At 41.3% G+C, this 27,496-nt stretch overlaps 1 protein-coding gene across 3 annotated transcripts in view; it reads left to right on the forward strand.

Moving 5' to 3' along the window:
• The window catches only part of SLC14A2 (solute carrier family 14 member 2), a 495,406-nt gene that overhangs the window by 267,672 nt on the left and 200,238 nt on the right, over positions 1-27,496 (forward strand). For all 3 annotated transcript variants that reach the window (XM_042239672.2, XM_027961051.3, XM_027961053.3), the window contains one exon: positions 13,087-13,172. The gene's annotated coding sequence lies outside the window, so the exon portion shown is untranslated. The remainder of the gene's footprint in view (positions 1-13,086; positions 13,173-27,496) is intronic.

Below are 27,496 nucleotides of genomic sequence, written 5' to 3' on the forward strand. Positions count from 1 at the left end.
CAGATGCTATATTTTTTAAAAAGTGTATATGCTTGCTGAGTACCTATTATATTCTTGGTCCCTTGAAAGATGCCAAGGACATGTAGAAGAAGCCCAAGATAGTATCCCTGAGGCTTACTGTCTATCATATGAGATAAACTTGTCCAAATAAATGCAATTCGTAGCATGAATTATGATAAAGCCAAGCTGGGCATTGGTGATAAATATCAGAGTAGAGATCACGGGCTAGTGCACCAGGGAGAGCTGCCCTTACAGTTGCTCTGGAAGCTGGATTTGGATAAATAAGCAGAGAAAGGGGAAAGCAAGACCATGAGGAAGATGATTAAGATGCATGTGAGCATCATGTGATAGCATGTGTACATGGCAAGCTGGGAGGTGTTTTTGGTGTGACTAAAACAATGCATGAGACGGGAGTGATGGACAACTGTGCTGGGAAAGATGTCATATCCAGTCTCAGAAAAGTCTTGACATCAGTTGAGGGAATCAGTTGTAAAGGAGAGGAAATCTACTGGAGACCTTGGAGCAAAGGGGCTGGATTGACCCAGTGATGCTTTAGGAAGATAGGTGCAGGCGCCGAATGCTGAATTAACAGGAGGAGTGGGCTGGTGGCAAAATACTCAGAGAAGAGAGGCTCAGGAGTGCACGAGGTGATGGCTGGGTGCTACACAGAGGGAATGGAAAATAAGAAAGAGACAGCAGGACTTAATAACTAGTTGCATATGAAGAATGAGGGATGATATGGGGTAAAGGTACCTCAGTTGCCTCAATGCTAAAGAAACTGGATTAGTGACAGAAGGTTTAGGTTGTGTGCTATGTCCTGCGCCTGGCAGGATTTGAAGGCAAAGAATGCTTCCCGGAAAAGCGGCATGATTATGAAGTGTTAAAGTTTACCTCTGTCTGCACCAGATAGAGTAAAGAGCATTCAGAGAGAGGAAACAGTACGGGCTGAAATAAAGGCAGTCAGTCAGTCAGTTCAGTCGCTCAGTCATGTCCGACTCGGCGACCCCATGGACTGCAGCACGCCAGGCCTCCCTGTCCATCATCAACACCCAGAGCTTACTCAAACTCATGTCCACTGAGTCGGTGATGCCATCCAACCATCTCATCCTCTGTCCTCGCCTCCTCCAGCCTTCAATCTTTCCCAGCATCAGGCTCTTTTCAAATGAGTCAGCTCTTCACCTCAGGTGGCCAAAGTATTGGAGTTTCAGCTTCGGCATCAGTCTGATGCTGAAGATGCTGTTGCTGAAACAAAAGCAAGGAGGTGTGAAAAAGAGAACTTCCAGTTGCAGGATGTCTCTGAATATGGGAAAAGTGGGAGAAGGCTGGAGACCTAGGCAGGGTCCAGAGCACAGAGGAACTTGACCTTTATGCAGTGTGTTATGGGGAACAGAACAGACACCCTGCCAGGTTTTTATTTTGCAGCTATTTGTACAAATATAAGGAGTTGGAAAGGATAGATAGTCCCAAGATGTGACTCAAAGCATTCTCTAACTGAAGTCTGTCCTAGTGGCTGCTGGGCGGTCCCACGGATAACTGCCTGCACATGCGCCCCAGCCTGAGTCGAGCAGACACTCACCCCTCTCACTCTGTGTCACTGCACAGCTCTGAATGTGGGGCAGCCACGACCAAAGAGAAGACTTGGCCAGGGGCACAGAGGCGACCTAGTCCTAGGACCGAGCCCGGCTGCGGTGGCGGTAGCCATCGGGTGCTTGCTTAGGCAGTGCTTTAGAAGCAGCCCGGAACCCTGGCAGCCGTTCCTCAACCACGATTCGTGCAGACGGTATAGATTTTCAGGGTAATCAGCGCGCGAATCGTGATGCCTCTCTACAACAGGGCGTGGGCAGCAGAAGCTGGGGACAGTTTATCCGCCGTGAGGGACAGTGGGGACTTGCACCTGAGGCTCCCAAGGCTGCTTCTGAGCATAGCGTGAGAAACAACTGTGGGCACCTCCGCAGGAAGCACACCGGAGAAGCTTGGCCCTCCGGCTGCGGCTGACACACGCGGAGAGCCTGCCTGAGCCCCTGAGCTTCAGCACTGCTTCACTCTGGGTCCAGGGTCCTGGTCCCGAGAGAGGGGAAAACAGGAACTTCAGGAAACAGAGTCAGATGGGGATCAGATCCCACCCCTGGTAGGGTAGTAATGGCCACTGAGCGGAGGAGAAACCCTGCCTCACTCCAGGCTCCAGCTCCAGTCCCTCCATCTCCAGTCGCACCCGCCCCCACCAAAGGAACAGCTGCCAGTTCTCCCTGAGGGAAGGTATCACTTGCCTCGTGTAAAATCCAGCCCTCCCACCAAACGCACTGGGCACACACAGTCTGTAGAGGGATGTTCAACCATTCAAGACCACAATGGGTAACAGTTTCACCTGAATTTGTATAGGCAGAGAGAGTTAAAGCAAATTGAAAAGGGAGAGAAACTCCCCTCATTGAAAGAGCAAGAGAAACCCCCCCAAATAAATAATAAAACAGAAATAAACAATTTAGCACATAAAGAACTCAAAGCATCAGAAATTTTTAAAAAAATGTTAACCAAATTGTGGAAAATAATAGATGAAAATGTGTTTTTTTAAAAAAAAAGGTGTAATAAGAAGCTTGAAAATATTTAAAAAAAAAACAATCAGAAATGAAAAATTCAGTGAGTGAAATTAAAAAAAAAAAACACTAGCAAGAATGAATAGCAACTAACTGACACTGAGGAAGGAATAAGTGATCTGGAAGACAGAATAATGGAAAGTACCCAATGAGAACAATAATAAAAGTGAAATTTAAAAAATGGAAACAATACAAGATCTCTGGAATAAGATTAAGCATGCAAACATTCATACTATACGGGTCCCAGAAAGAAGAGAGGGATCAAAAATGTATTTGAGGAAATTATTACTGAAAACTTCCCAAACCTGAAGAAGGAAACAGATATCCAGGTACAGGAAGCATAGAGGGTCCCAAATAAGAAGAACTCAAACAGACTCACAACAAGACACATCATAATTAAAATGTGTTAAAGAAAAAGAGAGAATTCTGAAAGCATCAAGGAAAAAAAATAATAAAGAGTTACATACAAGGAAATTCACAGAAAACTATCAGCTGATTTCTCTGCAGAAACATCACAGGCCAGAAGGGAGTGGTAGAATATATTCAATACTGGCAATTTAATTTCTGGGTCCTCTGGCTTTTAAAAATCCAGCTTGAACATCTGGAAGTTCTTGGTTCACATACTGTTGAAGCTTAGCTTGGAGAATTTTGAGTATTACTTTACTAGCATGTGAAATGAGTGCATTCGTGCAGTAGTTTGAACATTCTTTGGCATTGCCCTTATTTGTGACTGGAATGAAAACTGACTTTTCCAGTCCTGTGGTCACTGCTGAGTTTTCCAAATTTGCTGGCATATTGAGTGCAGCACTTTAACAGCATCATCTTTGAAACAGCTCAGCTGGAATTCATCACCTCCACTAGCTTTGTTCATAGTGATGCTTTCTAAGGCCCACTTGACTTCTCAGTCGAACATCTCTGGCTCTAGGTTAGTGATCACACCATCGTGGTTATCTGGGTCATGAAGGTCTTTTTTTGTATAATTCTTCTGTGTATTCTTGCCACTTTTAGTATCATCTGCTTCTTTTAGGACCATACCATTTCTGTCCTTTATTGTGCCCATCTTTGCATGAAATGTTCCCTTGGTGTCTCTAATTTTCTTGAAGAGATCGCTAGTCTTCCCATTCTATTGTTTTTCTCTTTTTCTTTGCATTGTTCACTTAGGAAGCCTTTCTTATCTCTCCTTGTTACTCACTGGAATTCTGCATTCAGATGGGTGTATCTTTCCTTTGCTCTTTTGCCTTTCGCTTTTCTTCTTTCTCAGCTATTTGTAAGCCTCCTCAGACAACCACTTTGCCTTTTTGCATTTCTTTTTCTTGGGAATGGTTTGGTCACCTCCTCCTGTACAATGTTACAAACCTCCATCCATAGTTCGTCAGGCACTCTTTGTCTATCATATCTAATCCCTTGAATCTATTTGTCACTTCCACTATATAATTATAAGGGATTTGATTTAAGACATACTGGTTTTCCCTACTTTCTTCAATATAAGACTGAATTTGGCAATAAGGAGTTCATGATCCGAGCCACAGTCTGTTCCCGGTCTTGTTTTTGCTGACTGTATAGAGCTTCTTCATCTTCAGCTGCAAAGAATATAATCCATCTGATTTTGGTATTGATCATCTGGTGATGTTCATGTGTAGAGTCATCTCTTGTTGTTGGAAGAGGGTGTTTGCTATGACCAGTGCTTTCTCTTGACAAAACTCTGTTAGCCTTTGCCCTGCTTCATTTTGTACTTCAGGGCCAAACTTGCCTGTTACTCCAGGTATCTGTTGACTTCCTACTTTTGCATTCCCGTCCCCTATGGTGAAAAGGACATCTTTTTTTGGGTGTTAGTTCTTGAAGGTCTTGTAGGTCTTCATAGAGCCATTTAACTTCAGCTTCTTCAACAGGAGATATAGCAAAAGCAGTTCTAACATAGATATTCATAGTGATAAAGGCCTTCCTCAAGAAGAAAATCTCAAATAAACAACCTAACCTGCCACCTGAGGAAATTACAAAAAAAAAAAAAAAGTAAAGCCCAAAGTCAGCAGAAGAAAGGAAATAATAATCAGAGAGGAAATAGAGAAAAAAACAGAAAAGATCAATGAGACCTGGGCTAAAAAGATAAAATTGATTAAAAAAAAAAAAAAAACTTTAGCCAGCTTCTCTAAGAAGAAAAGAGAGAGGGAAAGGACCCAAATAAATAAAATAAGAAATGACAGTAGAGATAAAACAATAAAAAACATCATAAGAGAATGCTACAAACAGTTTTATGCCAACGAAGTGGACAATGGAGAAAAAATGGACAGACTTCTAGAAACATACAGTCTGCCAAGACTGAACCAAGAAGTAAGAGACAATTTTAACAGACAAATCAGTGGCAGTGAAATTCAGTTTATAATTTTTTTTAAAATCTCAGCAAACAAAAGTCCAATACCAGCTGGTTTCACAGAGGAATTCTACCACACATATAAAGAAGAGTAATTACCTATTTTTCCTCAAACTATTCCAAAAAAATTGAAGAGGATGGAACACTCCCAAATTTATTCTGTGAGGCTACCATCACCTTGATATCAAGCCAGACAAAAACAATACCAAAAAAATCTACAAATCAATATTTTGTTGAATATAGATTCAAAAATCCTCAGCAAAATATTAACAAACTGAATCCAACAATATATAAAAAGGATCATACATCATGATCAAGCTGGATTTACACCAGGGATGACAGGATAGTTCAATATTCACAAATCAATGTGATACACCACATTGACAAAAAGAAGGATAAAAATCACATGATCATCTCAATAGACAAAAAGTATTTGACAAAATTCAACATCTGTTCATGATAAAAATTCTCGTCAATATGGTATATAGCAACATACCTCAGCATAATAAAGGCCATTTACAACAAACCCATAGCTAACATCATACATACAATTTTCTTTTTGCTTTGCAATTTAAGTTAAGAATCTATATCTTCGGACTGATACATTTTTACTTTTATATTTTTTTATTTGATAGGAGGCTTGGACTTAGTTGTAACATTATATGCTTTCTGCTTTTATCTTCCCATATCATCTGTGTTTTGCTTTGCTTTTAAATTTGATTTATATGTAGGTTTATAGTTATAGACAGAAAGTCTTGATATTTTTCATTATTTAAGTGATTATCTTTATAATCCTCGGTTTCCCTTGTGGCTCGGCTGGTCAAGAATCAATGCGGGAGACCTGGGTTCGATCCCTGGGTTGGGAAGATCCCCTGGAGAAGGGAAAGGTTACCCACTCCAGTATTCTGGCCTGGAGAATTCCATGGACTGTATAGTCCATGGGGTTGTAAGGAGTTGGACACAACTGAGTGACTTTCACTTTATAATACTAAATATAATATCCTTAATCATATATATTCTTCATAGCTGTTATCTGTCACGTCTGCAAGATGATGAAACTTACATATTTCTCCCACTTCTCATTTTTCTATTCTACCCAATTTTAGTTGATGATGGTAATGGTGATGTTGATGCTGTTAGTCCTGCTGATCTAATATCTCATAATTTTAAATACAGGTTTTTACATGATTCGTTAGCCCTAAGTGGTAACTTTTGGCCCTGAGTTACCTCCCAACTTGTCACTCCCCTCACCTTCTGAATTTTGTTAGTTTCCATGGTTTTCATGTTAGTAGAGTTCATTAAAATTTGCATGATTTTATGTAATCATAATTGCCACCGGATTTTTTCTTAATCCTTAATTGTTAAAAACTATGGCACAAGGACTCAAAGAACTAAATAGACATTTCTCCAAAGAAGACATACGGATGGCTAACAAACACATGAAAAGATGCTCAACATCACTCATTATTAGAGAAATGCAAATCAAAACCACAATGAGGTACCACTTCACACCAGTCAGAATGGCTGAGATCCAAAAATCTGCAAGCAATAAATGCTGGAGAGGGTGTGGAGAAAAGGGAACCCTCCTACACTGTTGGTGGGAATGCAAACTAGTACAGCCACTATGGAGAACAGTGTGGAGATTCCTTAAAAAATTGCAAATAGAACTACCTTATGACCCAGCAATCCCACTTCTGGGCACACACACCGAGGAAACCAGAATTGAAAGAGACACATGTACCCCAATGTTCATCGCAGCACTGTTTATAATAGCCAGGACATGGAAACAACCTAGATGTCCATCAGCAGATGAATGGATAAGAAAGCTGTGGTACATATACACAATGGAGTATTACTCAGCCGTTAAAAAGAATTCATTTGAATCAGTTCTGATGAGATGGATGAAACTGGAGCCGATTATACAGAGTGAAGTAAGCCAGGAATTTAGGAAGATGGCAATGACGACCCTGTATGCAAGACAGGGAAAGAGACACAGATGTGTATAACGGACTTTTGGACTCAGAGGGAGAGGGAGAGGGTGGGATGATTTGGGAGAATGACATTCTAACATGTATACTATCATGTGAATTGAATCGCCAGTCTATGTCTGACGCAGGATGCAGCCTGCTTGGGGCTGGTGCATGGGGATGACCCAGAAAGATGTTATGGGGAGGGAGGTGGGAGGGGGGTTCATGTTTGGGAATGCATGTAAGAATTAAATATTTTAAAATTTAAAAATAAAAAACTAAAAATAAAAACTATGGCACAAGGACTGTAGTTTTTTCCATTATTCCACTACTATTTGGTTAAAGTTCATCTTAAAGTTTACTCCAGATAAGATCCTGGTAACCACATTTTCTGGGTTATTAGATGTTTGGTGCAGCATTTATATTTGAGGAAAAGTTTGACCATAGATTTTTTTCATGTTTTTTATTTAATTCTTAATGAGGTTATAGTAAGCATGTTCCACTGTCTCTAGCATGACGTGTTGCTGTGAAACCAACTTAATTTCCCCTTCTTAGGAGAGAAATCTTGGTTTGGGTTTTGCTCTCTTTCGTTGGTTTTAGTTCTTTGTTTGGATGGTGAAAGAGCCTTTTCCTTTTATGCTATTATTTTTATATCAACTTTTCCTGAGATAGTTTATGTTTGGGGTTTTGTTTGGCTTGTTTAGTTTAGCTTGGTTTGGTTTTGATTGTGTGTAGATTTAAATATCTTATTTCCTGAAAATGTTTTGTGATTCTATTTCTCTAAATACATTTTCTATTCTACGTTTATTTCATTCAGATGATCACTTATATAAACAAGTAAGGTTTTGTCCATTTATGCATACTAATAGGTCTATTATCTCTTTCATCTTCCATAGCTATCAGGTTCCTTGCTGATCCTTTTTAACTATGCATTTCCATTTTGTTTTGCTAACTTTGTCAGTCATGTTCTTAAGCCTACTTCTGTATTTTGAGTGGTGTCTATTTACTTTTTGCTGGCTCCCTAATTTTTGTGATGACTTTATGTTTCTCTTTCACTTCTTTCCTGAGCTCTTTTAGCTCATTGTTTGTCCTGCAATTGTCTTGACACTTCTTCCTTGAGCTCTTATTTTATATAAGTGATATTTTTCATTGAGGATTTTTTTTGAAAAATTGTTTTGTTTGCTTATGCTCATTTGTTTGTCACAATTTCCTTTAGCTCTATGGCAACACAATTTTGTATGTTTTCTTTGCCTATTTGTTTTCTCTAATTGTTACCTTCTTTTCTTACAGTATCTTTGTAGAGCTCTTCTGATTGGTTTCTTTTCTATTCTGACTCACATTTGACTGAGATGAGCTCTTTCTTAACCAGCTGTTTGCATAAAGTTTATGGGGCAGGGCCTAGCCTATGGTACCATCTAGCAAAGAGTCTCTCTCATTTATAGGGATGCACCTTATGATACAGAAGGTTGTGTATATGCATATATGCATGTGTTGACTTAGCCTTTACTTCTTCCCAGAAGAACTAACAGATTGACAGCTGCAAGACTGATCATTATTAAGCCTATCTTCTACAATATGCTTTTCCAACAGACTGTTTTGTACAGAGATGCCATGCCTAGGTGTTTTCTTATTTATAACTCTCCCCTTGCTTCTCAGTGGAGCCACACAGGGTCCAGGGATGCTCTTATAGAAAGCCTACTCACTGTAGACCAGTTGCTCCTCGAAAGATGACATTGGTTCTGCCCTGCTGGATGAAATTTTGCTCTGCTAACCCCTTTAAGTAAGGTCTTTGGTAACAGACATCTTTCAACATCCACTTGCCCCAGCTTGGAATTTTATTTGGCAGCCCTTCCTCAACAAAGTGAAATTTGCATTTCTATTTTTCCTTCTTCTTTTGTTTTGGAATGAATTCAGAATGAAGTGGGCAGGGATGCCTTAAACACTGCTGTCTTCAGAGTAAAATCCCTATAAGACTGTACATCCCTGTCTTGTTCTCCTTGATTCTTCAGCGCCCAATACTGTACGTGGGGAAAAAAAGATGCTCCATAAAGCCTTGTTAAGTGAAATGAACAAATAAAAGAATGAATAGTCTCAAATGTAATTGTTGAGAGATAACTGCATTTAAGGTCTCTCTTTGAAAGAACTTCAACGACTAATTCTCCTGGTTTGTTCTTGAAACAGCATAACAAGGCACATCTCCCAGGGTGTTTCTCATGGTTCAGAAATCTCCTGCTCATTTTCATCCATCTTTTATTATATCTTCTTAGCATCCTGTTCTCAGTACTAAGCAAGATCAGAGTACCTAGCACAATTAAACAATGAATTTTACAGGCCACTTTATATAGTGGTTTTCTTTCTTTCTAGTCTAATAACTAGCCTCAGTTATTATGGATACATTTTGAATTTGTTTCTCCATGGCTTACTTCTGAAATTAGAAAAATTCCATCTCTTTTTTTTAACCATACATCATCAGAAAACTAAAGGTATAATGATTCCATTTGGTAAAGAATGGGGGATAATCGTCACCTTTCCCACATCAGTGGGCACTTGAGTCCTGCAATGGTCTGGTCTCCATCTGGATAAAGCCAGGGAGGAAGGAGTCTTTGAGAAATGAAATACCATGGGATACGACCACTCATTCAGCCCTGGTGAATTCCATGGCAGTCTTCAGCATTGGTGAGATTTGAGAAAAGGCCAGACTGTTTTATTGCTTAGAGCTATCCGAGTCCAGGTTTTTCTCTGGTTTTCCTTCCAGAAAAGAGGAGATGTTGACTATGAAGGAATCTACTTCCTAAGTCCCCTTTGAATAAAAAGGTCTGTTTTAGACGGTTCTAATGTCTTTTTGTTTGGAATATAATCGACATTTGAGAAATATATGTGTTAATTTTCTTTTTAATTTTTGCTTTATATTGGAATATAGCTGATTATTGTATTCAAGTGCTGTGTTAGTTTCAGATGTAAAGTGATTCAGTTATGCATATACATGTATCTATCCCTTTTCAGATTCTTTTCCCCACTTAGGTTATTACAGAATATTGAGTCGAGTCCCCTGTGCTATACAGTATGCCCTTGTTGGTTATCTATTTTAAATAAAGCAGTGTGTACATGTTAATTCCAAGCTCCCCATCTAATTTCTGATTTTCCTTGGGTCTACAGGTAAAACCCCAAACTGTCTTACTTTCTCAAAATACTTCAGTGTTTTGTCCCTGACAACATGCCTCCTTCCTTTCGGAGATCTTCATTGGATGTTTCCCTTTCTTTTCATCCTATCTCTTGGGTCATTCAAACTCCTCCAGCTTGCTCATGCTCTGCACCCTTCCCACTGCTAAGCTGACTGCAGTTGTTGAGCTGTAGAGTCAACAGTCATGCCAACTGCCTATGGAGTGTCCATGGCAGCCTGCAGGATGAAGATGAGTAGGCAGCTGGAGACAGAGGATCTGAAAGAGGCGTACCCACAGTCTATAATAGTATTCCTAACAGAAACACAATGACCAGCCATCTCTTCCCACAGCCAAGTATATCAACGCTCTTTTTTCAAGAGGTCCATTGAAACTACCCTTACAATCCACATCACCAAAGCAGAACTCCCTTTTATCTGCCTGAAAACCTACCTATCCTGTCCACCCCCACACTACCCTTGGGGCATGTTTTCACTGCAAGCACTGAGCATCCTGGTTTGTCTGGAACAGTCCCAGTTTATGGCTGGTATCCTGTCCAACTAAGCATTTGCGTCAGAAAAGTGATTTCTGTGTGATAAACTGTATGTTCTCCTTGGTTTAATTTAATGCTTAATTATCAAAAGGCAGCATGAGTCAGAAGGCCTCCAAGTACAAGGAAAGTTCTTCTCTTCTTCCCACCTTTGTAGAATGAGGCAGGCAGGGACCTGAAGTCTAGGCACACAAACAATCTGGGCAGATAATTGGGGGAAAGATGACACTAGCAGGCCTGCCATACAGGCTCAGAGAAGTTCTGTGTGAGGCTGAAGGAAGAACATATGCCGGAGGTAGGAGGGAAAGAGAGGACTCCAGGTTTAGGGGAGATGCTTTGGGATAATGCAAACCCCAGGTCAGACTTAAGGGCATGTATGGAAGACAGCATTTTGTGTAGGGCTCTCTCTTTCCTCTTTGTACTTGCACACTTCCATCAAAAATGCACCAGTGGTTTCCCTCTGTTATTTCATTTATGGCAATAACTTTAGGTCTTGTGTTTGGTCATAATGGTGATCTATGCATGCCATCTACAGTGGGCATGGATAATGAATCCTATTTTATTTCTTAATTAAGAATTTGAAAGTACCGCAAATTACCGCAATTAACATGGATTTTCTTCCTCATTTATTTACTTATTTAGATGCCTGAAATTGCACCCTTAGCTTAAACCAACCACAGGGTTCAGAGCCTCTTAAAATATATAGCATTCATTAAAATATTTATTCTCCCCCAACAGTGAAGTTGCAATTTGGAAACAGTGGTGGTATATATGCATGCAAACGCTTCCAAAAAATATGCCTTTTGAATTCAGTTCATCTCGTGTGGTAACTTAAAAAGTTGAGTTTACTGACAACCCTTTGTGTGACTGAAATAAGCTGAGACTTTCAAAGTAGCCCATCGTTACATTGACTTCAGCCAGTATTGTTTCTATCTCAAAGTTCTTGGGAAGATGAGCATTATTACATTTTCAGAACTTCAGAGCTCACTGAAAAATAATACTAACTATTTGAGGATGGTTGAGTTTATCTGAGTGATTTCAAATCAATGATACTTTGAATAAACTGTTTAGGATCAAATTATCTAGCTGTTTCGAATATTCAATCTTAGTCTTCATTCTTCGGTTTTTGTACTTGGTTTGGGTTTTGTTTCCAGCTGGTTCCCGTAGAGACATAGCTCAAGACATAGTGGTTGAAATTAACTAAAAATATGCTTCAGAAATGTAAATCCTTTGGTATGAGCCAGCAGCCACTTCAAGCTACAGCCAACAGGAGCATAAATGGGTACAATCCTACCAGCAAGCAATTGGGAATAACATCTTAAAAGCTTTAAAAGATGCAAATCCTTTGAAATCCAGCTATTCCACTTCAAGGAACTTATCCTCAGGGAAGAATGGTATATACCAAAATTTAGCTCCAATGACACTCATTGCAGATTCATTTATAATAGCAAAATAAATAAAATAAAATAACCAAATGTGCTGCAATAAAGATTAAGTAAACTTTACACTAGAATACTAAACAACCACTAAAAACTATGTGGTTTGTATTAGTTATCTATGGTTGTATTACCCCAACACTTAACAACTGCAAACAGCAAACATATTCTCTCACAGTTGCGGGTCAGGAGTCTGTGAATGCTGAACTGGGTCCTCTGACTCAGGGCCTCTCCTAAGACTACGGTCAAAGTGTTTGAATAACCTCAAGGCTTCATCTGGAGAGGATCCACTTGGAGGCTCACTCCAGTGGGTGTCGGCAGGAACCAGTTTCCCTGGGAATGTGGACTGAGGGTCACCCCCAGTTCCTCACTCCAGTTGCACTGTCCTCCTTGCTGCAGGGTGGGTCACAGCATCACAGATGCTTTCCTCACAGTAAACAAGTCAGCGAGCAGGAGGAAATGTGCAGGACAGCAGCCAGTGTTTGTAACCTTGTCCAAGAACTGACATCCCATCACTCATGGCATACTGGTTAGAAGTCAGTCAGATGTCTAACCCACACTCCAGGGGAGTGGATCACACATCAGTGAGAGTACAGAGGGCAGAGATCATTGGGAACCCTCTTAGGAGCTGTCTACCACAGAGTTGAAGTTTAATTATTGGCAAAAGATGCTCGTCATATCTTAAAGTCAATGAACAAAAAGTGTGTACAGTGTGACCTCAGTTTTATAACTAAAGTGTTATAATAACAGATAAATATATATCCATATATATATAAATGTCCATGAAACTACCTATAGGAGCTCTATGGGTTAATAGCCATTATATCTGAACAGTGGGATCACAGATGAGTTTTATATCTTATTTTCTAATGTGTATTGTCTATTTTTTTTTCCTAAAATGAACATGTATTGCTTACAAATATTTTAAAAAGTAAATGTAGTAAATTAAAAAGCAAAGTAATTTGAATTCTCTAGACTCTTTTTTTTTTTCTGACCTCCACTGTCTATCTTTACAGGCCTGTTTCTTACATGCTGCTTGAAGTCAACTAAACAGAAGTTCACAAGATTCTCTACAGAACCCATTGAGCTCACTGTGACCAAGGTAACTGTGTGTTCTAGAACATGTTGATGCATCTATGTCTTCTAAAACAACTGTTACCACCCATAATGCTCCCATGAAAAACTAAAATTATTTTTCACCTCTGAGGTTATTAAGGGCCAATGAGAACTGTGACGGACCCAAGAGAGCTGGGTCCTGTGACGATCTCCCCCTGAGCCAGTGTCTTAGCAGCTCAATTCTGGTGGCTTCTAGATACAAGTTAGTGTGATCGTGAGGTGGTCCTCCTCTCTGCAAGATTCCAGAGGGATCGATTCTACTTACATGTCAAAAATAGATGAACAGGTCTGACGCTGCTGGACGTATCTGCAAGTTTGAAAAGGGGGAGAGACGGCTGAGAAGGTGTCATTAATAGTCCTCACACTTCATTGCCTTTCCTCTCTCATGTCATCAGGAAGGCTGGAGTGGGGATGCCATTGGTTCAGGGTTGGAATGATGTTCCAGCAATGCAAATGTTATCTTAGGGTCACTTACTGATGCTATAGACTTACTGGTTGTTTGACAAGCAGATCAGATGCTCTGCAACTGTATATAGGACGGCTGATACGGTATCCACAGGGAAGGAAGTCGACAGTTACCAAGATGGCGGAGGATTGGGACCAGGTCTGAGGTACTGGTGGACCTCTTTTCACTAGGATATATAGTACAATGGCTAATATTACGGATAACACTCGAATCTTGGTGCTTTAACATAATAGATGTTTCTCACATAAGGCCCAAATGAGGGTTTGTCAAAGCAGTGATTCAGAAACCCAGACACCTCCTATCTTGCGGCTTTGCTGTCATCTAGGGTCTCTGAGATTTACGCTGGATCTACCTTGTTGACAAGGAAGAAGAAAGTAAGAATGGCACGCTCACTTCCTACCCACCTGGACACATAGCACATCCCATTGGTGAGACCTAGCCATATGGGCATTACCTTGATGAAAGAGGCCTTGGGTTGGTCCCTGCATGACAGTCACCTCCCCGAAACTTCACCCTGTGGTGGGAGAACAACATGGGCGCTGTCAGGAAAAATAGTGCTAGCAAGTTCTTGCTGAGGAAGTTCTTAGTAGACACATATGCATCTATCATAGGGCAGGGATTAGCTGACATATCAATGACTCTCTGAATAGTGGATCATTCTGCCTTATATGAAGGAACTTCTCATACCAACCATACTTCCTTCTCATGATGAAGGCAACAAGCCACTGCACAAGGTCTAAGGGGTCAAGGTTGCTGTGCACTGGAAGAGTTCGGTGTGCCTGCCGCTGCGGGAGACTGCAGAAGCCACTGCAGGCTCAAGATAACAGATTTAAAACCACAGCTATCCCCTCTTAGTTTCTTGTCTTCGTTTCTTGTTATATAAAGTGACAATAACAGTATCTACCTCTTAGGATTGTTGTAAAGCCCCAAGGAATCAATTCAAGAAAGGTCACAGTACACATTTTCTCTGCACCAGTGACTTCTCCAACAAGTATCCCCACATGATGAATAATCTCAGAAGAGCCTTCCTAGCACTGCCACAGTGCCAACTCTTGTGACACTGTGGTTACGATCAGGCTACACTTGCAATGAGAGCACCACAGCCAACAATAAAGTCCCAACATTTCTCTCCCATGACAAACTGATAAGAGTTATAGGAAAGGAGACTTAATATTACCATCCATTGCATGGGCAAGAGAACTGAGCCTCATGGAGGCTAACTCATAATAACCAAGATCATATTACAGCCCAGTCAGAGACACCACTTGGCTCTCGAACCCAGATCTTTCAGACCAAATTATACTACTATACCAAATGTAATGTCTCTGCTTTCCAATATGCAATCTCCTTCCAAGGAGTAAGCATCTTTTAATTTCATGGTTGCAGTCACCATCTGCAGTGATTTTGGAGCCCAAAAAAGAAAGTCTCACACTGTTTCCACTGTTTCCCCATCTATTTCCCATGAAGTGATGGGACCAGATGCCATGATCTTCGTTTTCTGAATGTTGAGCTTTAAGCCAACCTTTTCACTCTCCTCTTTCACTTTCATCTAGAGGTTTTTTAGTTCCTCTTCACTTTCTGCCATAAGGGTGGTGTCATCTGCATATCTGAGGTCATTGATACTTCTCCCGGCTATCTTGATTCCAGCTAGTGTTTCTTCCAGCCCAGCGTTTCTCATGATGTACTCTGCATAAAAGTTAAATAAGCAGGGTGACAATATACAGCCTTGATGTACTCCTTTTCCTGTTTGGAACCAGTCTGTTCTTTGTCCAGTTCTAACTGTTGCTTCCTGACCTGCATATAGGTTTCTCAAGAGGCAGGTCAGGTGGTCTTGGTATTCCCATCTCTTTCAGAATTTTCCACAGTTTATTGTGATCCACACAGTCAAAGGTTTTGGCATGGTCAATAAAGCAGAAATAGATGTTTTTCTGGAACTCTCTTGCTTTTTACATGATCCAGCGGATGTTGACAATTTGATCTCTGGTTCCTCTGCCTTTTCTAAAACCAGCTTGAACATCTGGAAGTTCACAGTTCACGTATTGCTGAAGCCTGGCTTGGAGAATTTTGAGCATTCCTTTACTAGCGTGTGAGATGAGTGCAATTGTGCAGTAGTTTGAGCATTCTTTGGCATTGCTGTGGTGTAGGAGAAGACTCTTGAGAGTCCCTTGGACTGCAAGGAGATCCAACCAGTCCATTCTAAAGGAGATCAGCCCTGGGTGTTCTTTGGAAGGAATGATGCTAAAGCTGAAACTCCAGTACTTTGGCCACCTCATGCAAAGAGTTGACTCATTGGAAGACTCTGATGCTGGGAGGTATTGGGGGCAGGAGGAGAAGGGGACGACAGAGGATGAGATGACTGGATGGCATCACTGCCTCGATGGATGTGAGTTTGAGTGAACTCCAGGAGATGGTGATGGACAGGGAGGCCTGGCATGCTGCAATTCTTGCGGTCGCAAAGAGTTGGACACGACTGAGCAACTGAACTGATACCAAATGTAACATGAGATCTTGTTGAAAGAATGGAATCATTGAGGAGACCTAGTCCCACCCCTCATTGTTCAAAAGAATTGGGGATGCCTTCGGGGGTTTTTCCCTTTTGTGCCACTGGTCTCCAGTTGTCTTGTCTCCTTCAAGGTTGCTGCTGCTGCTGCTAAGTTGCTTCAGTTGTGTCCGACTCTGTGCAACCCCAGAGACGGCAACCCACTAGGCTCCTCTGTCCCTGGGATTCTCCAGGCAAGAACACTGGAGTGGGTTGCCATTTCCTTCTCCAATGCATGAAAGTGGAAAGTGAAAAGTGAAAGTGAAGTCACTCAGTTGTGCCCAACTCTTAGCGACCCCCATGGACTGCAGCCTACCAGGCTCTTCCATCATGGGATTTTCCAGGCAAGAACAATGGAGTGGGGTGCCATTGTCTTTAGCCAGTCTAATTGCACCTGGGCTGGGAGATGGGGGTAGGAGCAAGTAGCAATGAAGTTGATGATGTTTTATAGAGGCCATGGTGTGCAAGTCTCCTGGCCATTGCTCCAAGCCACCTGAGTAGAGCCAGGAATGAGGCAGAGAGGACACTTTGCCTCCACTCTGAGCACATGACTGGCCAGCATCACCAACCTCCGTGAGGCTGGTGACAGACTGGAATCCGTTTCTAGGTTTCTTATGGTTTTCGTTTTCATCCGTTCAATTCTTTGACCTTTTCCCAGTTAACTTCAAATTTTAGTAAATTTATTCTTTCTACTGAAAGAAAAGAAAGAACGGTGTCTGGTGTCCTTAGGTTTGCAGTATAAGGTCTTTGGAGACAGAGTTTGACCTTGCTTTGGGTGACCCAACCGCCTGGAAGAGTGAGCTATCGTAGACTTGGATCTCCATGTAGGAGGGTCACTTAGACTCTGGAGGACAAGGGTACCTCATCTGTCCAATCAAGTAGGTGATGACCACCTTCTCCAACGCCTCCACCTTCTTAGGAAAACACTGAGAACTTGGGGTTCAAACATCTAAATAGGAAGTGCTTTGAAAAAAACAGTGTTCTAGATAAATGCTTCCCAGAGTCATCACTATCACTGTGCTATTGCCATTGTTATTTTGTGGTCAGCTCAGCCTTTCTTAACACAGAACAGTTAATGAAGTGGCAACCGTATTGGTTTCTCACTAGGAGGGTGAAAGGGCCAAATGAAGCTCTATTTTTATCCCATTTCAGAGTCTATTTTTTTCCCCTTCACAACAGCTGTGTCTAGTGGGTTTGTAAGTATTTTAATTACAGAGGCATTTTATTATACTTACGCCTAACAATCAGGCTAAGGACATTTTTTAAACTCTAAAACATGGATAGATTTTCCTAAAGGCTGAGTTAACATTTACCACAGCTACAATACTGCTACCTTTGATTGTACAGGTAATCTTGGTTCAGTTCATTTCAGTCGCTCAGTCGTGTCCGACTCTTTGCGACTCCATGAATTGCAGCATGCCAGGCCTCCCTGTCCATCACCAACTCCCAGAGTTCACTCAGACTCACGTCCATCGAGTCAGTGATGACATCCAGTCATCTCATCCTCTGTCGTCCCCTTCTCCTCCTGCCCCCAATCCTTCCCAGCATCAGAGTCTTTTCCAATGAGTCAACTCTTTGCATGAGGTGGCCAGAGTACTGGAGCTTCAGCTTTAGCATCACTCCTTCCAAAGAACACCCAGGGCTGATCTCCTTCAGAATGGACTGGTTGGATCTCCTTGCAATCCAAGGACTCTCACGACCACAGTTCAAAAGCAACAATTCTTCAGTGCTCAGCCTTCACAGTCCAACTCACATCCATACATGACTACTGGAAAACCATAGCCTTGATGAGACGGATCTTAGTTGGCAAAGTAATGTCTCTGCTTTTGAATATACTATCTAGGTTAGTTATAACTTTTCTTCCAAGGAGTAAGCGTCTTTTAATTTCATGGTTGCAGTCACCATCTGCAGTGATTTTGGAGCCCAAGAAAAATAAAGTCTGATACTGTTTCCACTGTTTCCCCATCTATTTCCCATGAAGTGATGGGACCAGATGCCATGATCTTCGTTTTCACTTTCATCAAGAGGCTTTTTAGTTCCTCTTCACTTTCTGCCATAAGGGTGGTGTCATCTGCATATCTGAGGTTATTGATATTTCTCCCAGCAATCTTGATTCCAGCTTGTGTTTCTTCCAGTCCAGCATTTTTCATGATGTACTCTGCATACAAGTTAAATAAACAGGGTGACAATATACACCTTGACGTACTCCTTTTCCTATTTTGAACCAGTCTTTTGTTCTATGTCCAGTTCTAACTGTTGCTTCCTGACCTGCATACAGATTTCTCAAGAGGCAGGTCAGGTAGTCTGGTATTCCCATCTCTTTCAGAATTTTCCACAGTTTATTGTGATCCACACAGTCAAAGGCTTTGGCATAGTCAATAAAGCAGAAATAGATGTTTTTCTGGAACTCTCTTGCTTTTTCTATGATCCAGTGGACATTGACAATTTGATCTCTGGTTCCTCTGCCTTTTCTAAAATCAGCTTGAACATCTAGAAGTTCACGGTTCACGTATTGCTGAAGCCTGCTGAAGCTCACGTATTGAGCATTCCTTTACTAGCATGTGAGATGTGTGCAATTGTGTGGTAGTTTGAGCATTTTCAGCGTAACAATTTTTTTTTTAATTATACCTACAGGTTTTCTTTGTTGTTGTTCAGTCACTCGATCGTGTCTGATTCTTTGCAACCCTATAGACTGCAGCACATCAGGCTTCCCTATCCTGCACTATCTCCTGGAATTTGCTCAAACTCATGTCTATTGAATCAATGATGCCATCCAACCATCTCATCCTCTGTCACCCCCTTCTCCTCCTGCCCTCAATCTTTCCCAGCATCACGGTCTTTTCCAATGAGTTGGCTCTTTGCATCAAGAAACCAAAGTATTGGAACTTCAACTTTAGCATTGGTCCTTCCAATGAATATTCAGAGTTGATTTCCTTTAGGAGTGACTGGTTGGATCTTCTTGCTGTCCATGTGTCTTCTCCAATACCACAGTTTGAAAGCATTAATGCTTCAGTGCTCAGCCTTACTTATGGTCCCTCTCTCACATCCGTACATGACCACTGGAAAAACCATAGCTTTGACTATATGGACCTTTGTCAGCAAAGTGATGTCACTGCTTTTTAAAACACTGTCTAGGTTTATCACAGGTTTTCTTCCAAGGAGCAAGCTAGTGGAGAGAAAAATGACAGAATTTACTGGTCACAAGAGTTTGGTTCATTAATTGTTCACCAGCTGAGATGCCTTTTTCCTATTTGTGAGGAGTCATGGGAAGAAGAAACTTAGAAGTCAGTGTAAAGACAAACCAGAATAGCCAGACAGACAAAGAGAAAGAAATCTCAGTCCTGACCCAGGTGCATAGCTGTTCTGTTGCTTCTTGCAGCATCTCAGATAAGCTTGCCTTGGTATAATCATCCAGAAGATAAACAAACAATGCCTCATTAGACGGAAAAGAAAAACACTGCAAAGTAGGGAATCTAGCCTTTAGGGCCATAAGGTGTCAAGATGGAAGGAGGTTTGCAAGCATATGGCCCAAATTAAGCATTTTATGTAGAGAACTAAGGCTCACTCAGATGAAGTACACATCAAGGCCACACAAGTGAGCAAGTATTAACATGACCCCGAAGGATATATTAGTTTCCTATTCTTGTAACACAGTATACACATTTAGTGACTTAAAGCAACACAGATCTGTTATCTTGCAGTTTTGTAGGTCAGTGGTCTTGCCCGGATTTCACTGGATTAAAACAAGTGTCAGTGGTGCTGCCTTCTTTCCTGGGCACTCTGGGGAGGGTTCACTCCCTTTCCCTTTCCAGCCTCTAGAAGCTACTTGCATTCCTCAGATTGTGGACTCATCCTCCGTCTTCAAAGCCAACAGTGTTCCAACTCTCTGATCTTTCTTTTTTGTTGTCACATCTTGACCATAATCAGGAAAGGTTTCTCTGCTTTAAGGTCTCATGTGATAAGACTGGGTCCACTTGAATCATCTAGGATAATCTACCTATCTCAAGGTCAGTGATCTTAATCACATTTGCAAAGTCTTTTTAAATATAGAAGGTAACTCATTTGCAGGTTTTCAGCAGTGAGGATGGACATCTCTGGGTGGGGACGGGCATTATATTTCCTACCATAGAGAGGGTGAGTTTACAGAGAAAGAAGATGGTGAGTCAATGAACTGGGTGACTCAGCAAGAAAATAACTGTGGGCACCTGCTGCAGGATCTCCAGGAATCAAACTCGAGATGGAGACTTGTGCATAAGAAGTAAGAGTGTTCACAGGACTGGCCCCTGCAGGGGAAAAGAAGGAAGCAGAAATGGGCAGAGGGAGGGGCTGCGGGCTTGTCACAAAGCCTCAACTGATCTCATGGGGATCCCTAAAATTGAGAGGACCTTTCAGAGTTGTTGTAAGGGGCCATGCCTTTAAAATCTCTTCTGTCTGATAGCTGTGATTACATCAAGTAGTCATGGGATATGAGCTTCCCCAAGGAGGGGTTGTGACCTTGAGCAAGTCAGATCTCTTCAGACAGAGAAACTCCCAGTAGCTAGTGGAATTTGTCCTTCCTTCATGAAGGAGAATCTAAGCATACTTTCATAGCTTGTACTAGAACACCCATTCCTAAGTTTTATGCCCACATTTAAAAAAATAATAATAAACTCAGCTGTGGTCTATTTGACAGATTTCACAAAGTGGTCCTAGATTCAGAACTTACAAATCAGAAAGAAAAGAGTCATGTGCTTCATCTACAGTTTAAAGCTAAACAATATAGAGTCTGGAAGGACAGCCTAAACCTTGACATTGCACAAACAGAGGAGTCAGAAAAGGCAGGAGTTACAGATGATGGAAGAAGAAGATTCAATCAGGAACCGTGGAAGAAAGGATAGGCAGATCATGAGCTTTGGAAATGAGGTCAAAAACCCTGGTCAAAAAGCCAAGACTCTCCCCAAATCACCAGGGAAAGGTGGACATTGTCAGCCACTAATGGCAAGGGTGGTCATGCTGATATAGGCTTAGAAGGATTCTGTTAACTTTTGACAGGGACTGATGGTGAAAACAGTAGAGTCCAGCATCAGCCACGGAAATGGCTTAAGAAATCAGTAAGTAATTTTGCTTCAAAAGAACTGAGAAAAGGGCAAGAACCCAATTACCTAAGAAAAGGGCGTGCTATATTAGATTAAGCAGGTGGGTTGTAGCTTCATGTCATCTGGCCCATGAATGTCACTTGGCCCAAGCTCAAGTCTGATTTTGGCACTAGAGCAAAAGATGCTCCAGTCATCTGAGTAGCAAGGGTTAGAAAGATGCTGGGGCACTGCCGTATGCTCACTCCAAGGGAAGTCCTTTCACAGAACATCAAGACTGACCTTAATGTTCACTTTACGGAGTAGTATCTGTGAAAAGGGCAGGAAGGCTAGTGTGTTCCCACCCTTGAACCCAGGAGGCTCTCACTTTCTCAGATCAGTACTGAGCCCAGCACCTGCCTCAGGGCAGCTCTGCCTGGTTGTACAGACATCGTGCACTCCCAACTACGTGTGCTTCTCCGTGTAGCCAGGCCGCAAAATCTAGAGAATGCTACTTAAGGAAAAAACCACAATGAGGTACTATTTCATACCAGTCAGAATGGCTGCTATCCAAAAGTCTACAAGCAATAAATGCTGGAGATGGTGTGGAGAAAAGGGAACCCTCTTACACTGTTGGTGGGAATGCAAACTAGTACAGCCACTATGGAGAACAGTGTGGAGATTCTTAAAAAATTGGAAATAGAACTGCCAAGCAATCCCAGTGCTGGGCATACACACCGAGGAAACCAGAATTGAAAGAGACACGTGTACCCCAACATTCATCACAGCACTGTTTATAATAGCCAAGACATGGAAGCAACCTAGATGTCCATCAGCAGATGAATGGATAAGAAAGCTTGGTACATATACACAATGGAGTATTACTCAGCCATTAAAAAGAATACATTTGAATTAGTTCTAATGAGGTGGATGAAACTGGAGCCGATTATACAGAGTGAAGTAAGCCAGAAAGAAAAACACCAATATAGTATACTAATGCATATATATGGAATTTAGAAAGATGGTAATGATAACCCTATATGCGAGAGAGCAAAAGAGACACAGATGTATAGAACAGTCTTTTGGACTGTGGGAGAGGGAGAGGGTGGGATGATTTGGGAGGAAAGGCATTGAAACATGTATAATATCATATAAGAAATGAATCGCCAGTCTAGGTTCGATGCAGGATACAGGATGCTTGGGGCTGGTGCACTGGGATGACCCAGAGAGATGGTATGGGGAGGGAGGTGGGAGGGGAGTTCAGGATTGGGAACACGTGTACACCCGTGGTGGATTCATGTTGATGTATGGCAAAACCAATACAGTATTGTAAAATGAAGTAAAAAAAGAAAGAAAAAAAAGACTTCCTGAATCTTCTAGAAGACTGTGTAGGTACTGTATTGGGTCAACCATACTTAAAGGCAAAGTGGGTTTGAATTTCCTGCCTGCCTTGATCCAAGTGGTAGAAGCAAAGCACTTCAACACAGTAAACATCACTGTAAGTCCTATGTCACATGTTAATATCAGCAAGAACACTAATGATAACCCCTTCTGACTCTTATAGTCTTCACTTCATTTTACCAGGTGCTTTCATCTACATTATTTCTTTTGAATTTCACAAAACTAGCTAGCAGAGGGAATTAGAATGCCTTTTGTAAAGATGAATAAATTGGATTCAAAGAGTTTGAGTGACTTGCCTTAAGTCTCACCTTTGGACCCAAGCTTTATGAACCTGAGTTGCCTCTGATCCATTATCATGATGTCCACCCCTAAAAAGAAGACCTCTCTGTTCACAGCCATGAAAGTGTGGGAGAAAGAAGGGTCAGAGAAGATAAAGAAAGCAGGAAGCTGATGGTAAAGCATCTGACTTTCATTTTGCTTGGGTCAGTCCTGAGATGATTTTTTTTTTAATTCTTTTTCATTTTGCCTCAGTGATTTTACCTGTTCAAAGCATTCTCACACCGTTATCTCATTTGATCAGCTCAGCATCCCCGTGAGGTAGGCAGAGCAGATCTGAAAGATAAGAAAGTAAAATCCAGAGAGGGCAGATGACTCACCCAAGAACAGATGGCCATCTGGTGACACGACGGGTGCTGGAATCCAGAACTTCAGAATGGAGATGAGGAAGAGAAATGTACCTGCTGCCAGAGGTAGGAAGGAAGCATTTCATTACAAGGTCGATCAAAGTCATCCACATCTCATGACGTACTAAGCCAAACCACCATGTTGTACACCTTAAACATATGTAGTGACGTATAACAATTATATCTCAGTAAAACTAGGGGGAAAATGTAAATCATATGAAAGCCAAAAAAGGCCAAGAAGAGCCAAAAGAATAAAGTTTACAAAACAGAAAAGCTTACCTCCCAGACATCAAAACACATGATAAAATAGTATGGTGGAAGTGTAGAGATAGAAACTGATGGAATAAACTAGAAAGTCCAGAAAGATATCCATGCATTTGGGGGAATTTGGTGCATGACGGGGTGGTTACAAATAAGTAGGCAAAGAATGGACTGCTTGATATACATTGTCACTACAAATGGCTCATCCTTTTGGAAAATTGTCATTGGAGCTCTATGACATTTACAAAATAACACAAAATATTGCAGATAAGCTCCAGATGGACTTGAGGCTAAAAGTTAAAAAAAAAATTAAACTATTAGAAGAAAATTCAGGAAGATATTTTTATATCATATCAGGAAAACAATTCTTAAGATTCAAAGAAAGCACAAAAGAGAAAGGTAAATAAATTGGATTACATTAAAAATTTAAAAACTCTGTATGATCAAAGACATTGTAAGCAAAGCCTGAAGTCAAACAAGAGAGCCTTGGAGGAGGAATCTGCAATGTATTTGACCAGCAAAGGATTAATATCTAAAATATGTGAGGAAAAGAGTACAATAAGTAAAAAACAGCCAATAGAAAGACAGACAAAATATAAAAATAGTTCACAAAGATGTAAATCAAAATGGCCTATAAAATATTAAAAGATGCTCTACTTCATTCATAATCAGGAAAATTGCAATTAAAACAGTGAAATATCATTTCACACTTATCCAATTGTCCAAAATTAAATAGTTCAACAACGCCAAGTTTTCATTAGAAATGAGCAGGGTCGTTTTGGAGGGAATATGAATTGCTTAAATTCCTTGAGAGAGTGATTTGGAACTACCTTGCTAAAATGAAGATATGTGTTTCTATGACAACTAATTTTACATCTTGGTATATGAACCTAGAAAAACTCCTATGTATAATATGACATTTAAAAGGATGTTTATTACTGCATTGTTTTCAATACTGAAAATCTTAAAGCAATGTAAATGCTCACTGACAGGACAATGGAGAAGGAGCAGACATGCGTATCTGTGAGCCTCACGGTTTAGACACACGTTATCAAGGAGGATGCTTTTGAGAAACCCAAGTTGAGTGAAAAGAATCAAGTCTTTTTAATATACCATTTACACCCATGTTTAAAACATACAAAGCAATATTGTCTGTGATTTACAGATTTAAACATATGTGAGGCAAAAGCATAAAAACAGAAAGAGCCATACAAGTTCAGGAGGCCGGTTTCTCAGAGGAAAGGGGAGAAAAATTAGCTTAAGGAGAGTGCAAAGAGGGTTCAACTCAACCTATGATGTTTTATTTCTTAATAAAAAAACTAATTCTGCTGAGATGTTAACATTATAATATTCTGTGCTGTGGATATTGAGGGTTTGATGTAGTAAACAATTCAAGAAAGAGAGTTATTCAGCAGCGGCTTCTCTTTCCTCTGGTGGAAATGAAAAGGCAGTGGGGAGGGTGAGTCTGCAGGAAAGAGAGCTGACAGCTTTGAAAATGATTTTGGCTCTGGGTTTCTGCTCATGCACACACCTAGACAGTTTCACACACGGCAGCATAGGGTCATGCAGGAAGCACTGCCAAGCAAGACATACAAAGCACACAGGGCCTCCACCAGCCCAGCTCTGCCAAGGTGTCTAGAACTGCATTCTGTAGCTAGGATTCTGGCCCAGGAATGATAATGGTTTAAATACAATAGGAGAGTATTTCTCCCAACTTAAAAGAATTCAGAGGTAGGCAGTCCGGAGCTAATATGATGGCTATGTGATATCCCCAGGACACAAGTTCTTTCCACCTTTCTGCTCTGCCACCCCTGGTTACATGAGTTCCAACTCCAAGGCCACTTCATGATCTGAGATGATCCTACAGCCAAAAGCCATCCCGGTGGGGAGCAGAAAGAAGTGGGGATGGGAAGGCCAAAATGGTTCTTAGTGTATGTCTGTATCCCTCTAAAAATTCTTTCTTGAAAATCCTTAACTTTCAAGGACATCATATTGCCTAGGCAATATGTATTGCCTAACTTTATGCATGCCTCCCATGTCTAACCCCAAAGGAGGCTAGAAAACATTTCCTTTAATCCAGTCAGCAGTGTGCCCAGCTAAAAGTTTTGCTAAGGAAGTATTGCTGAGGAAGAAAGAGGGATGGCCCATTAGTCAACAGCCAGCAGCAACTCACTGTGTGCCCATGGACAAAAGTTTGCCTACTCTGGACATTGCTTTCCTGTTCATGCAAGAAACAGCGTGGACTAAAGAATTGTTTCCTGAGTGGTGCCGATCATCTTTGCCGTCATTGCTTCACACTTTGGTCAAACTTCTATTTGGGTCAATTATACCTGAAGCCTTTGTCTCCCATTTACTCATTCACGTTTTGCTTCTCCATCCTCCAGAAGAGGTCTGAATTGAGCCGTTAACCTTCTTCTCTCACCATAGGTTTGGCTCTGCATTTATGCTTCACACTTCCTGGTCTTCAGGAATTGTACCTTCTCTTCCAGTTCTAGAAATTGCTTTCCTAGCAGTTTCCAACCATATTTTAACTTTCCAACTCACTCCTTCCAAGGAGCCCTACCTGGCTTACTTAGGCATCCTCCTCTGAGACCCCACAGTCTTCCATCAATGGCATATCTTTCACTCAGAGAATCAAATACTTTTATTAAGGATGACCCTTAGACCATCTGGCCCAGTGATGCACAACTTTTTTTTCAGGATCCTTCAAGCGAAAACTGATAGGAAATCCCAAGGTAATGATGGATAAAATGAATGAAATGATAGAGTAGGATGGAGGAGCCCTAAGTCTTTTCAGAACAGGCTCTGAAAGGAGAATATCTTGCCCTCATTCTATGAATGAAGACATTGTTGCTAAAGACAGAATTGAATTGTCCCAGCTCATAAGAACAACAATAAGAACTGCAACATTCACTAACTTTCACCCTTTGTCAGGCACTAGTCTGAGTACTTAAGCAGATTATTAAGCCCTGTGATAATCCCAGTTACTCAGCTAGTTGAGGACAAAGCCAAGATTTGTGAACCAGGCATTCTGACTCCAGGGACTGAGCTTGGACCCACTATTCTACAGGCACCACAGAGCTCAAATAAGAAGTCTAGTCTTCCAACTACTAGGTCAAAATTCTCTTATTTGAATTGCTTTCTACTATTGTTTTGGTTATAGCTTCTGGGTGCATCTCCTTAACTTCACTGTTCTCTGTGCCTCATTTCTACTTTTTTCCTACACATGTTAGGCATTTGGTGAAGGTTTTTGATAGAATAACTGAGCTTAGTGAACAGAAACCTTCCTTGCATGATCTTTTGATGCTGACCTAGCCCAATAAGGCCACTGGATAAGAACTAATGGAAACATCAATTCGTAGTCTTTATCATCTGAGTGCAAAGCCTGTTCCCACCAAACTATGTCTGCAGAGAGGAAAGACAAGGAGCTCAGATCTATGTTCTGTGGACTCTCATGTTTGAAGTCAAGTCCTGACAAAGCAGAAAGAAGTGTACCTTCTTTATGTCATATGCTTCTTTCCCTAGACTGGGGCTATCAGAAGGGGCACCCAGGAACCAAAAAGAGGGCTGGGTGACTACTTTTAACTAAAACTCTACTTCTCCATCGGGCAGTTGAACTCTCCAGGAGAAAGTACACACACCCAAGTTGTACAAGTGCCACTGTGCATTCGTGCTCCCACCCTCGGCTCTGTTTATTTTCCTTTCTCATGTCCACAGTCCCCATTAAAAACCCAGCCAAACACACCCACACTGCTCCCTGCTCCTGCCTCAGTTACAAACGTCATCTACCCATTCGACCAGGCCAACCCCCAGGGGCATCTCAGACTCCTTCCTCTCCTTGCCACCATCACTGACAGAGTCCGTAAGCCCTATTGTTCCCGTTCTCTTCACCTCTCTCCTGTCTGTCCA

This window comes from Ovis aries, chromosome 23 (assembly GCF_016772045.2).
Source record: "Ovis aries strain OAR_USU_Benz2616 breed Rambouillet chromosome 23, ARS-UI_Ramb_v3.0, whole genome shotgun sequence".
NCBI lineage: Eukaryota > Metazoa > Chordata > Mammalia > Artiodactyla > Bovidae > Ovis > Ovis aries.